Source organism: Eretmochelys imbricata, chromosome 2 (genome assembly GCF_965152235.1).
Source record: "Eretmochelys imbricata isolate rEreImb1 chromosome 2, rEreImb1.hap1, whole genome shotgun sequence".
NCBI lineage: Eukaryota > Metazoa > Chordata > Testudines > Cheloniidae > Eretmochelys > Eretmochelys imbricata.
The window spans coordinates 101916266-101938436 of record NC_135573.1 but is presented as its reverse complement, the minus strand read 5'-3'; the positions used below and the strand labels follow the sequence as shown (position 1 = coordinate 101938436).

The 22171-nt window shown below is 41.9% G+C and overlaps 1 protein-coding gene across 1 annotated transcript in view; it reads left to right on the top strand.

Moving 5' to 3' along the window:
- The first annotated feature begins 1673 nt into the window (after nt 1-1673).
- The window catches only part of MBP (myelin basic protein), a 171171-nt gene continuing 150673 nt past the window's right edge, over nt 1674-22171 (top strand). Inside the window, exon 1 of the mRNA XM_077810528.1 lies at nt 1674-2017. The gene's annotated coding sequence lies outside the window, so the exon portion shown is untranslated. The remainder of the gene's footprint in view (nt 2018-22171) is intronic.

The window sequence follows — 22171 nt, the reverse complement described above, 5'->3', positions numbered from 1 at the left end:
TAAAACGGCTTCTGCTTGTTTTTATTTATCAGATACATTACCTAAACATCTGTATTTGCTGTTGTAAATAAAGTGGGTAATGATCAATACCACTAAAAAATATGGAATTAGTAGGAGGGCTGCGTATCCTACCTCTCCATCTGTTAAGGCCTAAACATATGACATAAGGTAGGACAAAGACCCAAATAGAGGGATAGCAGAAAAATAATAGCCTAAAGGAGCTTTGGTGTTTAAGTGTGACTGTGATTTCCTGTTTCTGCAATTCCGAATAAACAATTTGCAATAATAAAATTGCTCAACTACACTTTGGTTACTTGATCTCTTGAGTATATTTCATCATAAACCAATGTCAGTCATGTTCATTAAGATGGTAGAGGGGGAAGAGGTTCTGTATATACCAGTCTCTAAAGAGTAGTCCTATGTAACATTCACCTCATGCAGAAGGTATGCTGCCCAATTTACATTTTCAGGTGGTATTATTTATGATTGTGTAAGTTACATATTTCTTTACACATCACTAAAATCCAAGCCCTTAGTTTGTTCCAGTTCCCTAACTTGTTTTGTTTCTTCCTTATCTTTGTTTTGGATACTAGCATTCCAGGTACTGACCTGTGAGGCTACTTTCCCAGCTTGTACTAAGATATAGATTTGTTCTATCTGCTTGTGCTAAAGGCTTACTTCAGCAAAGGCAAGGTACAGTGGGATATGTAGCATAAATTAACAGGATCATGGTGTAGGCCAGTCTAGGGTACATCACTGTTATATACACACATGGAGTATGTGCATTAAGCACAAATACTGTATTATGTTAATGTTGTGCAGATAATACATATTTATATGCCAGCGGCATATTAGGCAACAGGCCTCCCAACTCAGGCTTGGCTTAAAACTTTTTTTTTAAATATATTTTGGGTTTTGATTTGCTTTCTGGTTTTTTGACACTCTAGGCTCAATGTTTTTAAACTCTTCTCTACAATGGGAAGGGCTAGACATTTGCTGAGCCTCTCATATAATAACAGGATTCTTTGTTCCGGAGCTTTAAGAAACACCCTAGGTAGTATGAGTCTTGAAATAAAACCATGACTGTTACCAACACTGGATCCTGAAAACAAAGCAGTAGTTCCATTATGCTCACTGTGACTCTGTGTGTAGTTAGTGGGATATATGGCTGCAGAGCCTTGATCCTAATATGAAAGATGCCCTTTGTCAGGACTGTAAATACATTCACTGTGCCCCTTGAAGATTTCCAGAGCACTATGCAGGGTGTGTGCTTTATTTATTACAGAGCTGAAATCTATTCCAATCCTAGTCTTGTTGCAAACCTGTGTGTGAGAGTTTCCTTTAAATATGAAGTATATCATTTCCCCTTCCTTCCACACTATGCACTACCTATGACAGGTATCAGAGGTTTCTTCTGCCTCTCTTGCCCAGCCCCAGAGGAGCTTATCGGACTGAACTGGCCGTTGCTTTCTTTTCCCATAATGCTCGTTGATGTTCAACTCCTCGAAACGCTGAGCCAGGAGCTTCATCTTTCTTGTCTGTGTCTTTCTAGTTCTTCTTCCTGGTTTGGAGCGGCGCAGCAGCCCCGCCCCGCCCTGACATGACGCCCGCGCGGCCCGCCTGAGCCCAGGTGCAGCAGATTGCCCCGGCTCTCTGCCTGGGGCGGCGGCAGGCAGGCAGGCGCCCGGGCTCGCTACCACCTTGGGAAGAACCTGGGCGACGGCAGCCGCGCCGGCAATTGTATCTCAAACCCGCAAAGCCGCAGCTCCTCGCTGAGCGACGGAAGCGCCCAGGGCTAGCTGCGGGGAGAGAGGCACAGAGCTCCGCTTCGGGGGGGGGGAGCACTTTCTCCCCTCCCCTCCCCTCCCCTCCCCGGCGGCGGGTGCAGCCTGTAGCCGGTGCCCCGCTCCCCGCCCGGGTGGGTTGCTGCGAAGGGGGGGGGTCCCCCCCATCCCCGTGTCGCTCTCCACGCCGCTGGTGGATGCCGCAGACCCCGGAGCCCGAGAGGACGCGCTGGGTGCGTTGTTACTGTTTTTCGTGGCTGTGCCGCTGCTCAGCCCCGCGGGCGGGGGGGGGGGCACACCTGCCTCTTGTTCACCGCGGTGGGCTCTTCGTTAGCGGTGGGCTCGGGGCGGGGGGAGGACGTGGTGGCTCTGTCAGTGTGTGGAGGGGGGTGATATTTGCCTCCCTGCCCTCCCCTTTGTTAGGTGCCCCCCCGACCCGGGTCAGAGACAGCCGCCGGCCCCCGGGATTCCTGCGCGCTGGCCCAGCCGGCCCCAGCACCGGGCTGGGCAGGTGCAGGTGCCCGGCCTCACCTCATTGCCCAGCGGCCGCTAAGGGGTAAAGCGCCGTGCTGGGCTTCCCAGCCGTTTGGCCCGCTCCTGCGCTGGCAGCAAAGGTGTTTCCGGGAGAGAGAGAGGCCCGCCAGCCAGCCGCGTTGCCGTATCGGGCTGCGGGTGTCCCGGGGCCGGGAGCGGAGCGCCCCAGCCGCAGCCCGGGGCCGGAGCAGGGGTCCGCGCAGAGGAGCGGGCAGGTCCCGACCTGCGGCGCGGCCCGGGCTCACGCGGGGTGTGAGTGTGTGAGGAGCGGCTAGCGGCCCCCAGACATGGAGCGATCGTGCTGAACTTGGCTTTTGCTGTCAAACCGAAGCCCCGGCCCCACCTCGGGGCAGGCCCCACCATACAAGCCTGAGAGGCTGAGGGTTTCCGGTTTCAGCTCAGGGCTGTGTCCGGGCGGAGTAAAATCGAAACAAAACAAATCCCTCGCCTAGCGCAACCAGCTGCAGCCCAGCCGCAAGCGCCAGCTAATGAGGGGCGGGGCCGCCCGCCTGCCACTGCTGCCCCGCTCACCTGGCCGCCTCTGGCCATCCAGAGGCTCGCCGTGCGCTTGAACTTTACTTGATACTTTCCTTGCAAAGCTGCTGGGCTGCGTAGCAGGAACGTGCTTGTCCCGCCCTCGCTGATAGCTGCTGAAGGGTGGTGTATCGCCCAGTATAAGTGCATTTGTGGTTCCTTCTGTCAGCACTAGCAGGAAACTCGCTCCCTTTTGGGGTCTTTGCTTTCTCTCTTGTTGTCATCAGTGTTTTCTGTTTGTGTGATCTCTGGGATCTCTGGGTAAGCCTCTATAGTAACTCTAGTTTATTGCATTGTTATCAAATTTCTCCACTCTAGGATTTATTTGATTTTTTTTACGTGGCTCATGCATTTGTAGCTGTGGACTTGGCAATTTTTAAGTATTTTTGTGTTAACCTGTTCGTTCTGTAGCAGCCGTAGGTATGTTGATCTTACGTTTCCTGCATATGTGTGCTAGTTATTCGTAAGTCAATGTGGAAATGATAAATGTGTATATTGTTGTTTTAAATCAAGTGCAGAGGGGGGTGGATAGTGCGTTGGGAGCATCCAATCCAATCTTTCAGCTGATCAGATACTACATTTGAGGGTTTGATTTTTTCCTCATATATGGGGAAAGTTACCAAAAGAGAGGGCACAATAAAATCACCAAAATCAGAAACACCAAAGTCCTGATTCTGCATCAGTGGAGGTTTCCCTCTCACTTTAATGGGAGTAGGATTGAGCCTCAAGTGATTAGAATATACTAAAATGTATTAATTTTATATGGATTTTTACAATATTAGTTTAACACTTCAACACTGCTGAGATTAATAAACACAATCTTGGATCCAAGATGCGTGGAACGCTGCTAGGTCACTGTGGTACATAAAGTGGTGTAACTGTTGAAGAGCCCAGCACAAGGACTTGAAATTCATGAGTGGGAGGAAGAGGTTGAAGTGCTCAGTCATACAAAATAATGGACCAGTAAAACACATCTCCCTTACCTTAGTACATTATTGATTTGTGTTGGCAGATGAGCTGAAAATAAAAACTCTGAAGAAGACATAAAAATATCTCCAAAGTAGTTAATAATTGGTAAGGAAGATGTTGGCCACAGCTGTCAGGAGTCATGGATTATATATTTTTCATACATATTTTAAACTAATGACTAATGTTTTTTTTTTTAAATACTAGTGAGCATTGAGAAATTAGATGGGTAACTGGGTAGGTGGATGGATGAGTAGGTAGAGAGTTGTACAGATTTTACTGAGAGCTAAGAGAATACAGTATAATACTGCACATGTGACAATTAAAGGATCACAAATGAATAAAGAACCATTTAAATTAGTGCCTTAAGTGGATTTACATTAAGCTTTGATTGTATTAGACCATGAGGTCAAGCAGTTCAAGGAAACTGATATGTCATGAGAAAAAGACAAAGAATAGCTCAGTCTTTTATTGTTTTGTCATGACAAACAACTTGGCGAAGGTGGGAGAAACTCCATAAATAAAATGTAATGTTATTTTCTTAGCCTCACTTGGCCTATAGCAAGTACAATGTAAAGGGCAAAAGGGGAAGTACTTAAATTCATAGTTTGCCCTGAAAATCAAAGAATAATTGAGGCCTAAAATAGTTGAATCACTACAGATTATAACAGTAACTAGTCACAGTTTGACTTAGCATTTTTGCCTTGGCTGTTTCCCAAAATCTACCATGTTCTACTTAATGACTAGCCATTCCAATATACTCTTGTTTAAATCATTAATATGCAAACTGAGCTGTTTAGTCTTGGATGCCAATGAGAATTCTCAGAACAAACTTGTTCTCTCTTTGGACTTTCATTCCTAAATGGTGACTCCTAAACCCAGCTCCATGTGCCTATTGAATGAGATGCAATGCTTTGGTTCACAGTCACCTAATCTCTTATATCCTCTTCCAAAAATACAGGTACCATAATTACAATAAGTACCTGTCACCACTCCCTCCATACTGAATTTATATAATACTTTTCATCCATAGATTTTTAAAGTGCTTTACAAACGTGGACAAGTATAATTTCTGTTTTCACTGATGGGGTAACAGAACTTAAATGATTTGTCCAAGGTTCCACAATTACTCAGTAGCAGAGTCAGGACAAAATTTCAGATCTCCTGACTCTTAACTCTGTGATCAGTGCAGTAGGCCGCAACTACAGCTGTCACCAAAATATAGATATGAATAAACTACAAATGCAGACAATCACAGTGTTGCATATATTAAAATCTTTGCCAAATATTTTAGACTTGCAAACTTAGTGACACTGGTATTGATCAGATTAAATTTAAAAAAAAAATTCTGAGTGAGAGAGAGAGAAGAGAGAGATTAGTGTTGCAGATAACCGAAACCTAGATAGCTTAGGATAGGGTTCTCTGAGATCACTGTAGATTGGATCCACACTGTGATCTGGCTTGCTTTTCAGTTACAGCTTTCTGGTTGTTTTTCTTAATACTATCACGTGTTGTCACTTGTGGAAAGGTTGACTGGCATTGTGATTTTATTTCTTTTGCTAGTTATGAATATGGTTGAGTAACTTAAGTTTCATGTCTTGTTCAGTGTATACATGTAATGGCTTTTATTTAGAGATGGAATGGTTATACTATTCTTACTCACTTTGTACACAAATTCCAAGTGAATCCTAAAACTAGTGAATAATGTCAGGCTGAATGATTACACTAAGATCTACATGCAGCGGGGACCATTGGCATGCTGCATTGCTGCTTCTTGTATGTGGGAACGAGAAATCTGTATCTCCTCTTCCCATGAGCTAAAAGAGAGTGTATATGCCAGGGAAGAGCAGACAAGCTGGGGATAGGGCCAGGTAAATGAGCCCTATCTATCCACTGTCCCAGCAGAGATTTTCCTAGAAGGCTATTATAGCTCTAATTGAATTCCCTAGAGAAATCCCAAATCTTCTGTGTCCTGTCTCCTGTTCTACGAGGGAGGTAGAAGAGAAATTGTGACAACATCAGCAAGTGAGCAACTGGACCTCACAGCTCCTCCCTTGTGCCATGCCAGACTCCTCTGTGCTAATTCTCATGAGTTCTGCATACTGGAGGACATCAATACTGCTGAGGACCTAGAATATACTAGAAGTTAAATGGAGCTACAGTGATGGGATCAGGCAGGGAAGCTAATGGGTCTCCCCAGGGGAACTCATATTACTTTTCTCTTCCTCCAGTCTCTGTGGAGAAACGTGGAAACTTGGAAGAGTGAGGAACTCTGGTCTCATTGCCGCACATACTCATTATTTCCTTGTGTGGTAGTTGTATTCAGTACTCAATCTAAAACATTCATTTGGCAATTGTTGAACAGGAATTTAAAATAAAAAAGTTTGGTCCCCAACCTCACTCTGTCTCCCACCAAGACTCTTTTGCCCTCAGTTCAAAAAAGTTTGAAAAGGTTGAGAATTCATATGGGTTTACCCTTGAAAGGGTTTGTCTATCTAGTCCACAGAAGCGAGCCTCCCAGCTCAGGCTGACGGTTTTGCGCTGGTGGGGTTCATGTGAATGCTCTAAAGATAGCTGTGTAGACAGAGCTTTGAAGTTATGGCTTGGGCTCTGAAATCTATGGAGGGGGATGAACAAGTGCCTTTGTGCATGAATAAATAGATTTTAAAAAATTAAAGGTCTAAGCCTTCCAAAAAAAATAAATCATATGCTACTCAATTTTCTGTTAATGTTTTATCTTTTAAAGAGCTCCAGAAATATATGTATGTTCATATATTAGCACATACGCGTTTCATACATCCAAACAAATAGAGCTACATTTATTTCAGATGAATGTACATTGGCATAAGCAAAATCTAGCTGAAATTTATTATTTGTTTTTCTGTAGTGCCAGAAATGTGAAGTGTAAACAAAGAGTAACAATTTTTTTTAAAGCCTCTTTCCATAAGCATTTATTGTCTAAGACCCAATTGCATAGGTGAACAGTCCCATTGAACTCAATGGGACTAGTCTCATGTATAAGAGTTCGCAGGCTCAGTAGCTAAGGACCTAGTCCTGTCAGCTTTACTCGTGTGAATAATCTTTTCTCATACAGATTGTTCTGCTGAAGTTAGTGAGGTTGTTTGGGGGAGTAGGTTCTGGATGACCAGATCCTTAATTAAACAAAGGACATTAATGGATGAAAAATAGGGTAGGGAAAAGATTGCCATTAAAGATATAATTTTATTATGTACATCGTTTGATGTTGTCATATATTAAAATATTGGTTTGTCAGGTTTCTGAATGTAGTGGAGTACTGTGTTTTAGGGCTTGAAGGAGCCATATTAGGAATGAAAGCAGGAGTGGGGTCATCGTTGAAAAACTAAACAAAGAAGTGAGTTTTGAGAGTTTAGAACCTGATTGCATTATGCACAGGATCCGAGAGGGCATTATTTATTATTTTTTTAGCCCCAAATGGTGCTAGGTGGTACACAGTACAGGCAAAACGACAAAGTCCCTGCCCTGAAAAGTTCACAGTCTAAGGCTATGTCTACACTACGCACCTTTTAGCGACACTGCTGTGCCGCTACAGCCAGGCTGATAAAAGGCACGCAGTGTAGCTCTCCCGCTTACAAAAAACTTCCACTCCCAATGAGCAGCGGTAGCTTTGTCGGAAAGAGAGCTCTCCTGCTGTCAAAGTGTCACGCTGGCACTTTTAGTCAGCAAAACTTTTGTAGTTCGGGGGGGGTGTGTGTGTTTTTTTTTCCCCCCACACCCTTAAATGACACAAGTTTTGCCAATGAAAGTCCAGTGTAGACAAAGCCTAACATTAGACCTTAAGTAAGGGTATGAACAATAGGATGGAGAAGCAGAGAGGAACTCACAGCGGGTGCTTAAGTGCTCAATTAGGGTAGAGGTAAGCATGTGCTTAAATGCTTTGTTGATTTGGAGCCTTAGATACTGGAAAGATGGGCTTGGTAGAAAAGCCTAGATAGATGATATGAAATCTCAGTGATATATTTGCAATAATATATCCATATTGTATTAATGCTCACCCTGTGGGGAGCACTAGCTGCCGCAAACAGTTTAAAATGCAAGACAATTCAGTGGTCGATATAAAAAGCCAAGCTGTTTTTTTTTGAGAACCTGATCAAATTCCTACTGAAGTCAGTGGTACTCTTTCCATAGACATCAATGGGAATTGGATTGTAGTTGTTTGTATTATGGGCACACATATGGCCCCAGTCATGGAGCAGAGCCCCATTGTGCTAAACAATGTTCAGACTTTTAACCAAGACTGTCTCTGCCCCGAGGCACTTGCAATCTAAGTGTAAGATGAGAGACAACGGGTGGATGCCACAAACAGATTGGGAAAGCACAAGGGAACAGTGAGACAATACTGATCAACATGATAAGCACATCAGCTGCTAAACCATTCAAGTTTTTTTTGTAGGCATCACAGCAGATGGGTGTTTTTAAGGAAGGATTTGAACAAGGAAAATGAGGTGGCTTTGCAGATGGTTACAGAGAGCAACTCGTATGTATGAGGGGCAGCATGAGAGCAAGAGCAAAGGTACTTGTTTGGAAATTAACAGATGGGTGATGAAGGCCAGTGTCATAGATAAAGCAGAGTTGTGAGTAGACATCTTGATAGTGTACAAAAGATGGTAAGTGGAGCAGAGAGAGGTTGTAAAGAGCTTTATAAATTAAGACATAGTTTGCCTGATGTAATAGAGAAGAGTGAGTCAAAGAGAGGAGTGATGTGATTGAAGCAACAAATCTGAAAAATGACACACACAGCAATGTTTTGAAGAGATTCAGGTGGCATAATACGAGATTGTCGAGTCCAGAGAAAAGGAAGTTGCACTAGTAGACACACAAGATGATGATGAACCTGGATGAGAGCTTCAGTTGTGTAGACACAGAGAAAAGGCCATAATCTTGGAGTTATTCAGGAAAATGCAGCAAGATTAACACACAGCCTGAAGGTGAGGATTGAGTTGAAGATGACACCCCGATTATGGCTTAATTGACAGGGAGGATAGTGGGCATATTTTTTTTTATGAGTGTCATGAGCATGGAAGCATGTCCTCTGGAATGGTGGCCAAAGCATGAAGGGACATATGAATGTTTAGCATATCTGGCACATAAATACCTTGCAATTCCGGCTACACAAGTCCCGTGCAAACACCTGTTCTCACTTTCTGGTGACATTGTAAATAAGAAGTGGGCAACATTATCTCCCATAAATGTAAATGAACTTGTTTGTCTTAGCGATCGGCTGAATGAGAAGTAGGACTGAGTGGACCTGTAGGCTCTAAAGTTTTGCATTGTTTTGTTTTTGAGTGCAGTTACGTAAAAAAAAAAAATCTACATTTGTAAGATTGTACTACATTACTTGTATGAGGTGAATTGAAAAATTCTGTTATCATTTTACAGTGAAAATATTTGTAATAAAAGTAATAGTGAGCAGTGTACACTTTGTATTCTGTGTTGTAATTGAAATCAATATATTTGAAAATGTAGAAAAACATCCAAAAATATTTAATACATTTCAGTTGGTATTCTATTGTTTAACAATGCAATTAAAACTGCAATTAATCGCGATTAATTTTTTTAATCACAATTTTTGAGTTAATTGCGTGAGTTAATTGCAATTGATCGACAGCCCTAATATATACATTTAACTACTTATGAACATTTGTTTGTAGGGTTTTTTTTAAACATTTCTCTCATGTTAGAGAGTTGGAATTTTGTGTATAGGCTATTTCTAGTCAATACGGTGATATTTTTCACAACACTGCACAGTAATGTTTAAACATTTTAAACATCTGGAAGTTCTCATGGCTTTACAGATTAAAAAAAAATTTAATGGGTGTTGATACAGTGTAATTTAACTATGATCCACTAAGGTAAAAATGCTGTGAAAGAAAAGTATCTGGTTGCACTTTTTTTTGTTGATTTTCTTATCAATAAAATTAATATTTAATTAGAAACATATTATGTTGTAGACATTTTTATAAAGTCAAACTGATATCTTGGGCCTAAACCAAGATGTCTATTTTTACCAATAAAGACTAGATAATACTATATCTGAATGATGTATCTTTCGGTCAGTGAAAAATTTATAATTATCTAAATGGTATCCACTTATCCAAGTGTCATTTAATATTACAGGCCGCAGCTGGGTGGCATAGTGGCTAAATGTTTAATCTCTATAGACATGGGTTTTGAAAGTGGGTTAGGTCACAAATGAGTATTGTACAAATTAAACCTAGTCCCTAATAGGCTTTTGCCAATATCGCAAATAGGGATGTAAATAGCGTTTTTAAAAAGTATCAATTAAATGTTTAATCATGAATGAGTTCACAACTTAGGCATGGGAATTTAGGATGTGTGTGTGGGGGTGTGAGTGTGTGTGTGAGGGTGCTGCAGCACCCCCTGAACCTGTAGTTCCTTTGCCTATGATGTCAGTTCCATAGCAATGGTCCTGACTCCTAACAGTGTGGAACCTACTTCCACGTACACTATGAAATGGTATTGCTGTGGTGTTTTTAATGTGCACATTAGGCATTTATACATTAACTGAATACATTACTGGTAAGACTGATGCTTATCGGTTAACCAGTTAACATTTTACATCCCTAATCACAAAGCCACCTGAGAATTTGGCGTGATATGAATTTTCTGTTCAAAACAGTTTAGAATTCTACAAGAACGTTGTAGGTCAGGATTGGAGTGCATTAGGAACACGCTATGAAAAAACTTCACAGCAAGGTCCTTTGTGCTTTTAGTGCTAGGCAATGTTAGTGTATGGCTTTCACTTTCGTGAGCACTAAATTAAGGATGCGGTAAATCCACTTTTTTTTTTAAGCTTTGTTGAATGTAAACTATCAGATGTTGTGATCAGACATCAACTAAGACGTGCATTTTCTTTGCCTCTGGCGAATCTGTTTTGCTGTATTAGTGTTGCATACAGAAGTTCCTCTGATCTTACCTTCTGATATGAAGAGCGATAACAATCTAAAACAAAACCCTAATGGAAGTCCTTGTGTTGAACTTCTGCCTGATTAGTTGGTTTTGAATGCTGTGTTCAGCTGGACCGAGGCTGAATATATAGCGTTTTCAGGTTCTCACCTGACTTTACCCTGGCTGCTTTTTGTTTTGTTTTTAACAACACCTGAACAATTCCAAATAACTTCACTATTAGTAGATTTGTGTTCATAACAAATACAAATTGGGAATTCATCCATATGCTTTTAGAATAAGACAGTGAAAGCTAATTGGGTAGATGGAAATGTGGCAGTTCTCTTAGCTCTGTTGAACAAGGAATTACACTCTTGTCAAGAAAAAAATATTTTCAGACTTCTCCTAACCATGTTAAGAGCTGATCTTATTAATAAATTACTTAATACACCCTGCTGGCCCACTCAACAGGTTTCAGTCAGCCTTGTGTCTGTTTGCTATGCAGCTTACTTCCACTTGTGAGATCCTCATTGATTGAGGCATGTGACAGGTAGATTTATACAAGCTTTACCCGATAGGCCAGAATGCAGTGTAGTACTCATTTGTATTAAAAGACTCAGGTACTGTACAAGTACAAAGGAAAACATTCTTGGTCATGAAGAAATTACAAAATAGGATTAATTAAGCCAAAAGTTGTAGTATTCTGCTCAGTTTTGGTATAAACTGCTAAACCCCAAACTGTTGCTTTTTTTTTTTTTTTTTTTAAATGATTGGTTTAAAAATCCTGGGCCAGATCTTCACTTGCTATCAACTGGTGTAGCTCCATCTGTAGCCTCATATTAATGGCAGTAATCATGAAATCCCAGCTCTACTCTCTGGTATAGCTGCACATCTTGGACACAGCCCAACAGAGTAACTTTTCAAATGAAGTTGAAATAATTCTATTGGTGAAGTTTTCCATATAACCTTCACGTTGCCATTGATTACTCTGTCTTCAGAAATAACGTTAGGGCAGTAGAAAGGGAGAAAACAAGAGAGGTAGTAAGTTTGAAAAGGTAAATGAAATCAGGGTTTCTTTCTCTCTCTCTCAGATACAATATGGAGCCATTTTTTTCTAAGTTACTAACCCATAATACTCTCAGTTCTATTTCCTTTGAGTACAATGTTTTATCCTTGTTTTACACTTTGAGAAAGTAGAATTTTCTTTAAAACTTCTTGAATTGTATGTGGTTTTTTTTCCTTTTACATTTTTGAAAGTGTCAGTGTTTTTCAGTCTTTGGTGTCCTAAATCAGTGTGTTTGATATCCTGCCCTTGCAGGTAGGTGGACTCAAGGATGTAAGCAGTTTTTTTGCCTCTAACTATTCTGATCCTAAAATGTGGGAGGGAGGACAAAATAAAAAAAATTGCAGTGAACACTTTAAACAATAATGTAATAATTGGTGTATATATTAAAGGGCTCAGCATATTAAGATGTATTTGTTTAGTACATTTGCTAAATTGAGTTCAGAGTTTTGGGTCACAAGTGAAAATGAGTTTGGACTCAGTCTAATCCCTATTTAAAATGTATTACAAGTTGGCACAGTCACACAGTTTGGCATGGTTAGCAATATTCGATTGGTAATGGGCGGAGGAGGGAGCAGGAGCAGGGCTAGTGGAAAAGGGTGTATTATAGGTCAGCATTAAGATGCAATTGTAGCGCTGTTCTGGACAAAGCTTGTGTATCACCTATGTGCACTGTATCCGGTCTTAACCTATGTTCTTGATCCTTCATTTTCACTGTTCGGTAGAAAAAGAATACATTAATTAACAACAACCGAAGATTCTTACAAGTTCCCCATGATTGGTTACATGTTTTCACTTGTTTCATTCTGATCTTTCTTGTGAGTACATGCAGGAGAGCATGAAAAATTAAACTAATTTTTTTTCTGACTTCAGATTTTTCCTTTAGATTTAGGATTTGTAAAGTACAAACAGTCTAGAATTGTCTCCAAAAAAATATATTAATTTCCTTGATATGTAGAAGAAATGAAACAAAGCCTGTTACAGGCTGTGAGCATTTTGCCAGTTATTTAAAATTACAAAATCAAACACAGTAAAATTCACCTCTTCTACTAAGAAGCAGCATATAAGTGCTAACACCCCCATTCACCACCCTCTACCACTTTTCAAAAGCCAACTGAAACAAATGGGCTCTGTACCATGTCCTGAAAGTCAGCAAATAAGGCTATTTCAGACTGGGGTGGGCAGTGCATTTCAGAGCCCTAAAGTCCTTACAGAGAACACCCTGCCAGCTACTACTCCTCTGTTTTATCAAAGTGATTCTAACATGAGCGCAGCCACCTGTGGCAGTGTATCATGGTGTCAGTGGCCATCTCTCAGGTAGGCTGGTCCAAGGCCATTTAGTGCGTCTGTCAAGGCTAACTCCCCACTCTGGCACTTCGAGTGCAGAAGGTTGGGGCCCACAAGGATTCTAAAAATTAATACTTGCCACTTCAGGCTTGTATTATTTCCAAGGTTACAACTTTTCTCTGACCTGGGATTGGTAGATGCTGTTACCACTCAAGTGCAGAACCCCTTTGAGAGCCCAGGAAGGCGCACTTGGGAATTCCTTCCTGTGGGGTACCTTCAAGCCCTTCCCCACCCCTGGGGAAGAGCTGAGAGGCAGGAAAAAAAAAAAAAAGGAAATCAGCTACCAGCTAATTAAACATGTGCACAAACCTCTTAAGACACAAAAGTCAAGTTCTGTTCTTAAAGGTAAATTTTCTTAAGAAAAAAAGAAAGAAACACATCTAGGAACTCAGGCTATTGCTAGATTTTTAAAAGAGCAACTGCAAGGAGTAAGCACCAAGAATAGCTTCTGGAGGTCCATCTTAAAGTTTCCAAGCAACAACAAAACAAAAGCACCTGGGGTTAGCACAGAGGAATCCACAAGCCATAAAGAAATAAAAGGGATAAAGCTAATCGCATCTTCCTAGACATTTCCTGATCTACCTACATATGTGGGGTTTTAAATGAGTAGTTTCTAGGTATGATACCAATGATTTTTTCATATCTGGCCCAAGCTTCTTACAGTATAGCTGCTAATCTGTCCGCCTCTCCCCGGGAGAACAACAGACAGACAAAAGGGGAGTCTTTTTTCAATTAAAAAAGTTCTAGCTCTCCCATTGGCTCTTTTGGCCAGGTGCCCACTCACTTCCTTTTACCTATGCATATCAGTGAGACTTTTTAACCCTTTAGAGGTAGAGCAATTAGAGAATAGCTACTAAGAGCGATTTTATAGCTACTGGCTGGCTGGATGTCCATAAAAGGGAGATTCCCCCACCCCCCCGCCCTTCATTTATCACAGTTTCATTGGTCAAAACAAACACCATACAAAAATCTGTCTAGAAGTTCACAGTTAACCAGTGCAAAACCCCGAGGGCAGGTGTCATGTGCTTTCTGTGGTGTATCCTGTAAATCAAGTGGGAAGCTGCCTCCTGCACCAGTTCGGCTTCTCAGTTGATTTAAGATGTTGTCCCATGTAGACCACATTGCAGTAATCTAATGTGACAAAGGCACAGGTGATAGTAGCAAGATTCTCATCCAAAACAAAAGACTGGCCCTGCCTAGCCAGGCACAGTTTTTGTAAAATGCTGTTCTTACCACTTCTGGCTTGTGACCTTTCAAGTGCAGCTATTAGTCTCCACTGACAGCCAAGTTGTAAACTCCAGTTAGCAATGCGAATTGAGTACCCTCAGTTATAGGGCAGATATTATTTTTGCCAGCTCTTCTGGTTGTTTCTCCCGATCTACCAGCAACACCACCATCTTGTCTGGATTGAGCAGTTGGGTCACATCAGTGCCTCAATTTCAGCCACATGCTGGGTTAGTCTTTCAACTCTGCCTGCTGGATCAGTTGAGATGTTTGGTTTCAGAGTAGCAGCCGTGTTAGTCTGTATTCGCAAAAAGAAAAGGAGTACTTGTGGCACCTTAGAGACTAACCAATTTATTTGAGCATAAGCTTTCGTGAGCTACAGCTCGCTTCATCGGATGAGCTATTACCAACAGGAGAGTGGGGTGGGGGGAGAGAAAACCTTTGATAATCAAGGTGGGCCATTTCCAGGAGTTAACAAGAACGTCTGGGGGGGGGAAAGGGGGAATTAAACAAGGGGAAATAGTTTTACTTTGTATAATGACTCAACCGCTCCCAGTCTCTATTCAAGCCTAAGTTAATTGTATTCAATTTGCAAATTAATTCCAATTCAGCAGTCTCTTCTTGGAGTCTGTTTTTGAAGTTTTTTTTGTTGAAGATGAGATGGAGGCACAAATTATCTGGCCTGTGTTATGCAGGACCTAAGAACAGATTAATTAATGGTCCCTTATGATCTTAAAATCTACATATCTATTAGTAAACCTTAGTGTCATCAACATTCTGATAGCACTGCAGCCAAAGGTCCAGATTTTTAAAGAGGCAAAGTGGGTGAGGTAACATCTTTTATTGGGCCATGCTCTATTGGTGAGAGAGACAAGCTTTTGAGCTTACTCTCTTACCAGTAGATGTTGGTCCAATAAAGGATATTACCTCATTGACCTTCTTTAATATTTTGGGACCAGCTACAACAACCCTGCATACAGATTTTTAAAGGTATCTAGGCATTGCTGTGCTCAGACTTGTAGTGTCCAACTGATTTAGGTGCCTTCCTCATTTTCAGAAGGAATTTATGCACTTAGGAATTTAAGATTTAGGCTCATCAGTCCTAAAAATCCCTTTTTAAAATGAGACTTGATCTTCTAAATCAGATATTGCTATGATGACTGCAGCAATGCCTAAGTATCATTAAAAATCTGGGTCAAAGTCATCTTGCTGACCCCCACAATGGCCCACTTTACAAGAAGAGCATTAAGGAATAGGACTGGAACTCTGCAGAATCTTATCTTTGAGTGCCTTTGGAGTTGATGAACAATTACCCAATACAACTCAAGACATGAAATATTAGGGAGTTGTGGTTTTTCTGAAACTAAGCCATGCACTTGACCCAGACAATATGCTATAGGCTATACAAATCTCTGATAATAATACGGAGCTCCTTAATTTCCATGACCAGAACCTCAAAAGTGTTTTGGTACCTAGCTCCCATTGATGTCAATGGTAGTTAGACACCTAAATATGTAAGAATGGCCCTACTGGGTCAGACCAAAGGTCTGTCTAGCCCAGTATCCTGTGTTCTGACAGTGGCCAGTGCCAGGTGCCCCGGAGGGAATGAACAGAACAGGTAATCATCAAGTGATCCATCCCCTGTCGCTCATTCCCAGCTTCTGGCAGACAGAGGTTAGGGACACCATCCCTGCCATCATAGCTAATAGCCATTGATGGACCTATCCTCCATGAATTTATCTAGTTCTTGTTTGAACCCTTTTATGGTCTTGGCCTTCACAACACCCTCTGGCAAGGAGTTCCACAGGTTGACTGTGTGTTGTGTGAAGAAATACTTCCTTTTATTTGTTTTAAACCTGCTGCCTATTAATTTCTAACACCTTTGAGTATTGGAGCGTACATTCTGGTTTTCTAGCACTGCCAGCCTCTGCCTTCTTGAAAAATTAATGACTAGCAGTGGGAATCAAATTCTGTAGAGTATAGAGCTCCACTATCAGGACACTGAGCTGTCCTATTTTAATTTGAGAGACACAGAGATATCTTTTATTGGACCAATTTCTGTTGATGAGAGAGACAAACTATTTTAATTTGGTCTTTCAAGCAATTTGTCATTGAAAAATATTATAATTAGGGATTTGATGACTGGAACTCTGATCAGCTCCTCAGGTAATTTAGTTCAACAGGAGAATCTGTACGTACAAGAATGGACATGAAGCAATAATTATGAAAAGGCCTAGTTTTGATTATACTTGCCTGGAGCGATTCATGTGTCAGCAGCACCAGTGTTGCCTTTCCCGAGGTGGGCAGCTTCCCAGGGTTTCTTTTAGGAAAACAGAAGGAGAATGAAATATTGACATTTTGTTCATGGCATTTTTTTAGTTTTAGTTTCAGAACTGACATTTAAAAGAAAACATAACTTTATTTACCGGATACTTTGGCTCTTGTTGGGGAATTAGGGTTTTACTCCTCAGTATGCTTCCTCTCCAAGGTTTGACCGAAGTGATGATTGCTACTGTGTCATTTTCTGGGGGCTTCTTGTTAAATACAATTTGTGGCTGCTGCCAATAGAACCTTTCCTAACACTGACTTCTTGAAACCTTTTATCTGCACTATTGCTTTGCCCTGACTTGTTTGTGGAAAGTAGAGATATGTACTAAAGTTTTTGCATAGCTGTCATCAGTACAGTCTGACTCAGCACTATTCACCTGGAGGGTATGGAATAATTCCCACCCCGCCCACTTTTTTTTCTTTTTGAAAGATAACCTTGTCCAATGGAACAGGGCCTGTAATAAAGAAAACAAAGCTAACCCTCCCAAAAAAACCTACCTTTAAATTTTTAAGTCAGTGTCAGAAGCTATTGAACTATTGCCATTGAAAAGCTAGTCTTAATTTTGGCTTGCAAAACGGTAATGCTGACTTGTGAACTGTGGGTTGCAGTCTTTTTTTCTGGTTGATGAGAATCAGATGATCCTATATTAAAATCGTATTACCGTTTGTGTGCTGTTTCTCTCGTTCCTGAATGATAGGCTCTCTTTATTAACCAAGTCACTGCAGGTGGAATTTTAGTCCTCAGGGGAGACTTGAACTAGTAGCCACAAAAGCAGAGTTGCAGTTGTGTGTACTGGAGAAATGCGTAAGTTTTATGTATGGTACAGGTTTTGGAGAGGTGCTGAAATGCTATTCCTCACTGTTTGTAATCATGATTTGCTTTGCAAGGTCTTTTGTTTTTCATCTTTTTGTTCTGTATAGTGTGGTGTTCCTCTGCGGGACTTCAGTAAAAAGGGCAAGACACCCTTAATAAAGATAACATATAGCAGCAACAGAGATGTATGCCTGTTGATGGCATGTAGTAGTGTCTGGTACGTTTGATGCAGACCACAATGCTCAGGATTTTTTATATATTTTAAAATGTTCCATAATAGGAGAGATGATATCAATTACAAAGAGCACAATGATAATCTGTAGCCTTTCCCCTCTTATGGTGTGGTTCCTGATTTTCTATTTGTATGATTTCTGTGCCATTGAGATGACTTTTGGGTTCAGAAGTGTAGCCAACCCCAGGCATTAAAAATAATGAGTTAATCCCCAGAAAATCATAATACCAGCTTAAACATCTTTTTTTTTCCAAAAATGTTTTGGGTTCTTTTTATTTGCCTTCTGGTTTTGAGCCTTTAGGCTCATGCTTTAAAACTTTTCTCTGCAACCATGAGAACTAGAAACTTACTTTTTTAACAGTGAAAACTGAGATTGTCATGTAACTGTGTCACCCAAGAGCTGGGACTTCGAGGAAAAACACCAAATATCATGAGATTATTGAGAGTTGGCAAAGCTGAACACATTCTGTTGTCTGAAAGAACAACCTCCTGCAAGATGCTGAGCACAGCTTGCCTGGTACTAAGCATGATCAATTCACAGTGATTACACTGAGAGCTGAGCATGTCTAAAACCTCACAAGAGGCACTCTGCACCTTTCAGGATCGTACCCAGTGGTGAGCTGGAGCCGGTTCCCACTGGTTCCCTGGAATCGGGACAGCCAGTTCTAAAAGGGCTTCTAAATTTAACAACCAGCCAAAAGTGGCGCCTTAGGCATGACCTCCGTGGGTGCTCTGGGATTGGAGCACCCACGGGGAAAATTTGGTGGGGGGAGAGCACCCACCAGCAGCTCCCCGGCCCCACCTCACCTCCTCCCCGAACGTCCCGCCCCGCTCTTCTTCTCTGCATCCCCCCCGCACCCACTTCCCAAAAATCAGCTGTTCGCGTGGGAAGGCTGAGAAGCAGGCAGCGGCTCCGCGCTCAGGCCCGCGGGGGGGGCGAGAGGAGGGCCACCTCCGGGGGGCATGTAGGGGAATTGCTCCCCACCCCAGCTCACCTCCGTCTCACTGTGCCTGAGCGCGAAGCTGCCACTTGCTTCTCAGCCCTCCCTGGTTTCCCGTGCGAACAGCTGATTCGTGGGAAGCTGGGGGAGGGGCGGGGAAGCATGTTCCGGGGAGGAGGCGGAGGGGAGGTGAGGTGATCTGGGGCTGGGCGCGGGGCGGGGAGCTGCTGGTAGGGGCTTTGCACCCACCAAATGTTCCCCGTGGGGGCTCCTGAGGGAGCAGGGTGGGGGCAGGGCTGGATCTTGGGTCTGCCTGAGGGAGATGCCCAGGGGGATAAGTCTGACCCCGGGGGGGACCCATGGAGTTGGTGCCTAAGGTGCCACTTTTGATGTGATCGGTGGGGGGAGCAGCTGCTCCCCCCACCCCCCCAGCTACACTGCCCCGCCCCTAGGAGCCAGAGGGACCTGCCAGATGCTTCCTGGGAGCCGCCCCAGTAAGCGCTGCCGGGACTCCCCGCCTTGCCTCCCGGCAGGTCCCTCTGGCTCTTAGGTGCGGGGCGCGGTGGGCACCCACTACGATGGCCCATGAGACCCTCCTGCCTGGTTCTGGGGGCAGTCAGGGGACCGGGGAGGAGGGTGGATGGGGCAGGGGTCCCGGCGGGGGGGGCATCAAGAAACGCGGGGGGGTTGGGGGGGCCGGAGTCCTGGGGGGGGGGGCGGGGGCGGGCCATGACCCCCTCGTGGGGTGAGGAGGCAACCGGTGGTTAAGATTTTGGTAGCTCATCACTGGTCATACTTTAAATGTCTGCCTCCTCTTGCTCTTTGATAAAGTTATCCTTATTCATGGTCTCAGTTTATGTATTTTGTGAAAGTGATTCCACCACACAATCATAGTCGAACTTTTGTCTATGCATGATTATAAACTACATTGTAGATGCTCATTTTATGCCATGCGTTATAATTTAGGCTATGAAAACCCCCAAGTATCCAAGACATGGTGGATGACATTTAATGAACATTAAAGTGCCATCTCTAAAGTTAGGCTGTGAATATTTCATGACATTTTTCTCATGGTAACCTCCCATGAGAAATGACAGGACTGTTACTAATGTGCACTCTAAAAGGGGTTCAGTTTGTATCTGAGAAATGTAATTGCAACAGACTGGTCAGAGATGAGGTGGAAAGATAACTGCCAGTAAACAACTGTTGCACAATATGTTCAGAATTATATGCTGAGCCAGTGTATGAATTAAACGATGGGCTCATATATTATTTTTATTTTCCAAGAATGCGCTTTTTGGCATTATCTTGTAGTATGTCCCAAATCTTAGTGCATGTGTTTCTCTGATTACGTTATGTACTGAAGTCTTCACCCACCAAAATAGATATCGGATAAAAATATTCAAAATAAGGACTGCACTTTCGGTGGTGTCGAGGGGGTGCAGGGAGGGGCAAGATGTTAACATATAAAAATTCTGTGACAGATTTAAGGGCATTTTATAAATGTTCATCTCCTCTATTTTGCTGTTTTGTTTTGCCACAGATTATTTCTGAAGTATAAAATTGCATGCCAAGTCTAAATAACTTCTTGTAGAAATATTTTCTTTTTTCCAGTTAAGTAAATAAATTCAACCCTTAGAGTATAAGATTAGAATGCTGATGTAACAAAATTGCCAGAATATTAAATTGTGTGTGTGTGTTTATATAAAGAATTCAGAGTCAGCTGCTTCCTTACTTACATTTGAAAGGAATACCAGAGCTTGGGAAAGAAAGCAGTTATATAATTTTATAATCACGTGCATTGCAATAATATTCGTGGTATATGTGACAGAGGGGCTGACCCTGCAGCGCCTTCCTCATGCAAAATAATCCCATTGACTTCAGTGTGACTATATACATGAGTAAATACTGCTCACATGAGTAAAATTATGTACAAATCAGCCCATAAATATAGTATGGACATAATGAGACCAAATTCATTCTGGTATCTCAGTGAGTTTTAATGGTGTGGGTTTCTTTTATGTATATACAAGAAGGATTTCAAGCATCCGTGTTTACAGTCAAATGACTGTTCTAAGTAGATTTAAAAAAGAAAAGTGAACAGCATCTGCCTTGCTAGTGAGGTGTCAAACTTACTTATGATACTAAAGATCTTATGATAGCTTTTTGCAGTTGCAGAGGTGTTAACTCCAATGGTCTGGCTAAATTCCAACTAGATAATTACATTCTGCCTACTTAAAGTCCGCTTGTAGCATCAGTTGAGTAACGCGATAGTCATTTCCTCTTCCAAAGTTTCTTTCCATCCCAAAGATGGCTGCATTTTGTCTGTAAGTACTGGGATCCTCTTGCTTGAAAGGGATTGAATAAATTTAAATATTTACCCTTACTGAAAGTGGCACAAATGACAGAGGGCCCCTTATTAAAAGAGCAAACAGATAAATACTACAGAATTTTGCAATAGTGGTCCAGAGTGCTGTATCTGACATTAGTAATACCAGTGTTTTGGCTTCTTCCTGTAGAATAATGTAGTATCAAGGGTCATTAACACTCACATTTCTGGAGAAGAAAGTCTAACAAGCTGCCATCAGATAAAACCAAGGGATAAATTCAAAACATAATATTCTTCCACATCCATGTCCTTTCCTTTTGCCACCTGTGTTGGCAGAACAAAGGCCATCTGTAAGAATGAAATAAATATGGTTGTCACTGGCATAATAATGATTCACAGCAAAGAGTCCAAAATAGGCGAGTGAGTAGCAAGACTCACAGAAATAGTACCAGTTCGTAGGAAGTACAGAAGATTAAAATGATCAGCAGAGAGACTGAGGCAGGAAATTGCTAAGTCCAGACGGAGAAAAATTCTGAGGAGTGTTTGTTGCCAGCTGGCACATACAGTGTGATCCTTAAGAGCTCTGGCTTAATGTTAGTCATGACACACTTTTTTGCTTGAAAAATCAAATAGAAGCATATTTAGAAAACTGTTTTGTTTCAGTTACAGCTATGTAGCATACTAGTGTATGTGTCTTACATGTAGATACACATCAGAATTCCAGCAAATGTTCTGTTTCACCATTTTTGATGGCAAAGAGATGGGAGTGGGGATTTGTATTTATAAGGTTCAGCAATATGCTGGGTCTCACTCTTGTAGCCCTATTCTCTGAACACATGTTCGTTTGTATTCTGGATCATAATAATGAATCCTACTTTTCAGCTTGATTTATGATTTCAAAATTGTTTATAGGCAGTGACATATAGAAGCTCTCTTCTGCTTAGAATAAAATATCATCTAATGTTCAGAAACCATGAAAAACGAACATCCGGTTGGCAAAAAAATAGCATGTTTTGAGTTTTTTGTCTTTGGTTGTTGTTAACCCTGTGTATCACTATTCTATCTATACGACACAGTTATGTCAACATTAGGCAGCTTATACTGACTTAATTATGTCAGTGTCTACGCTG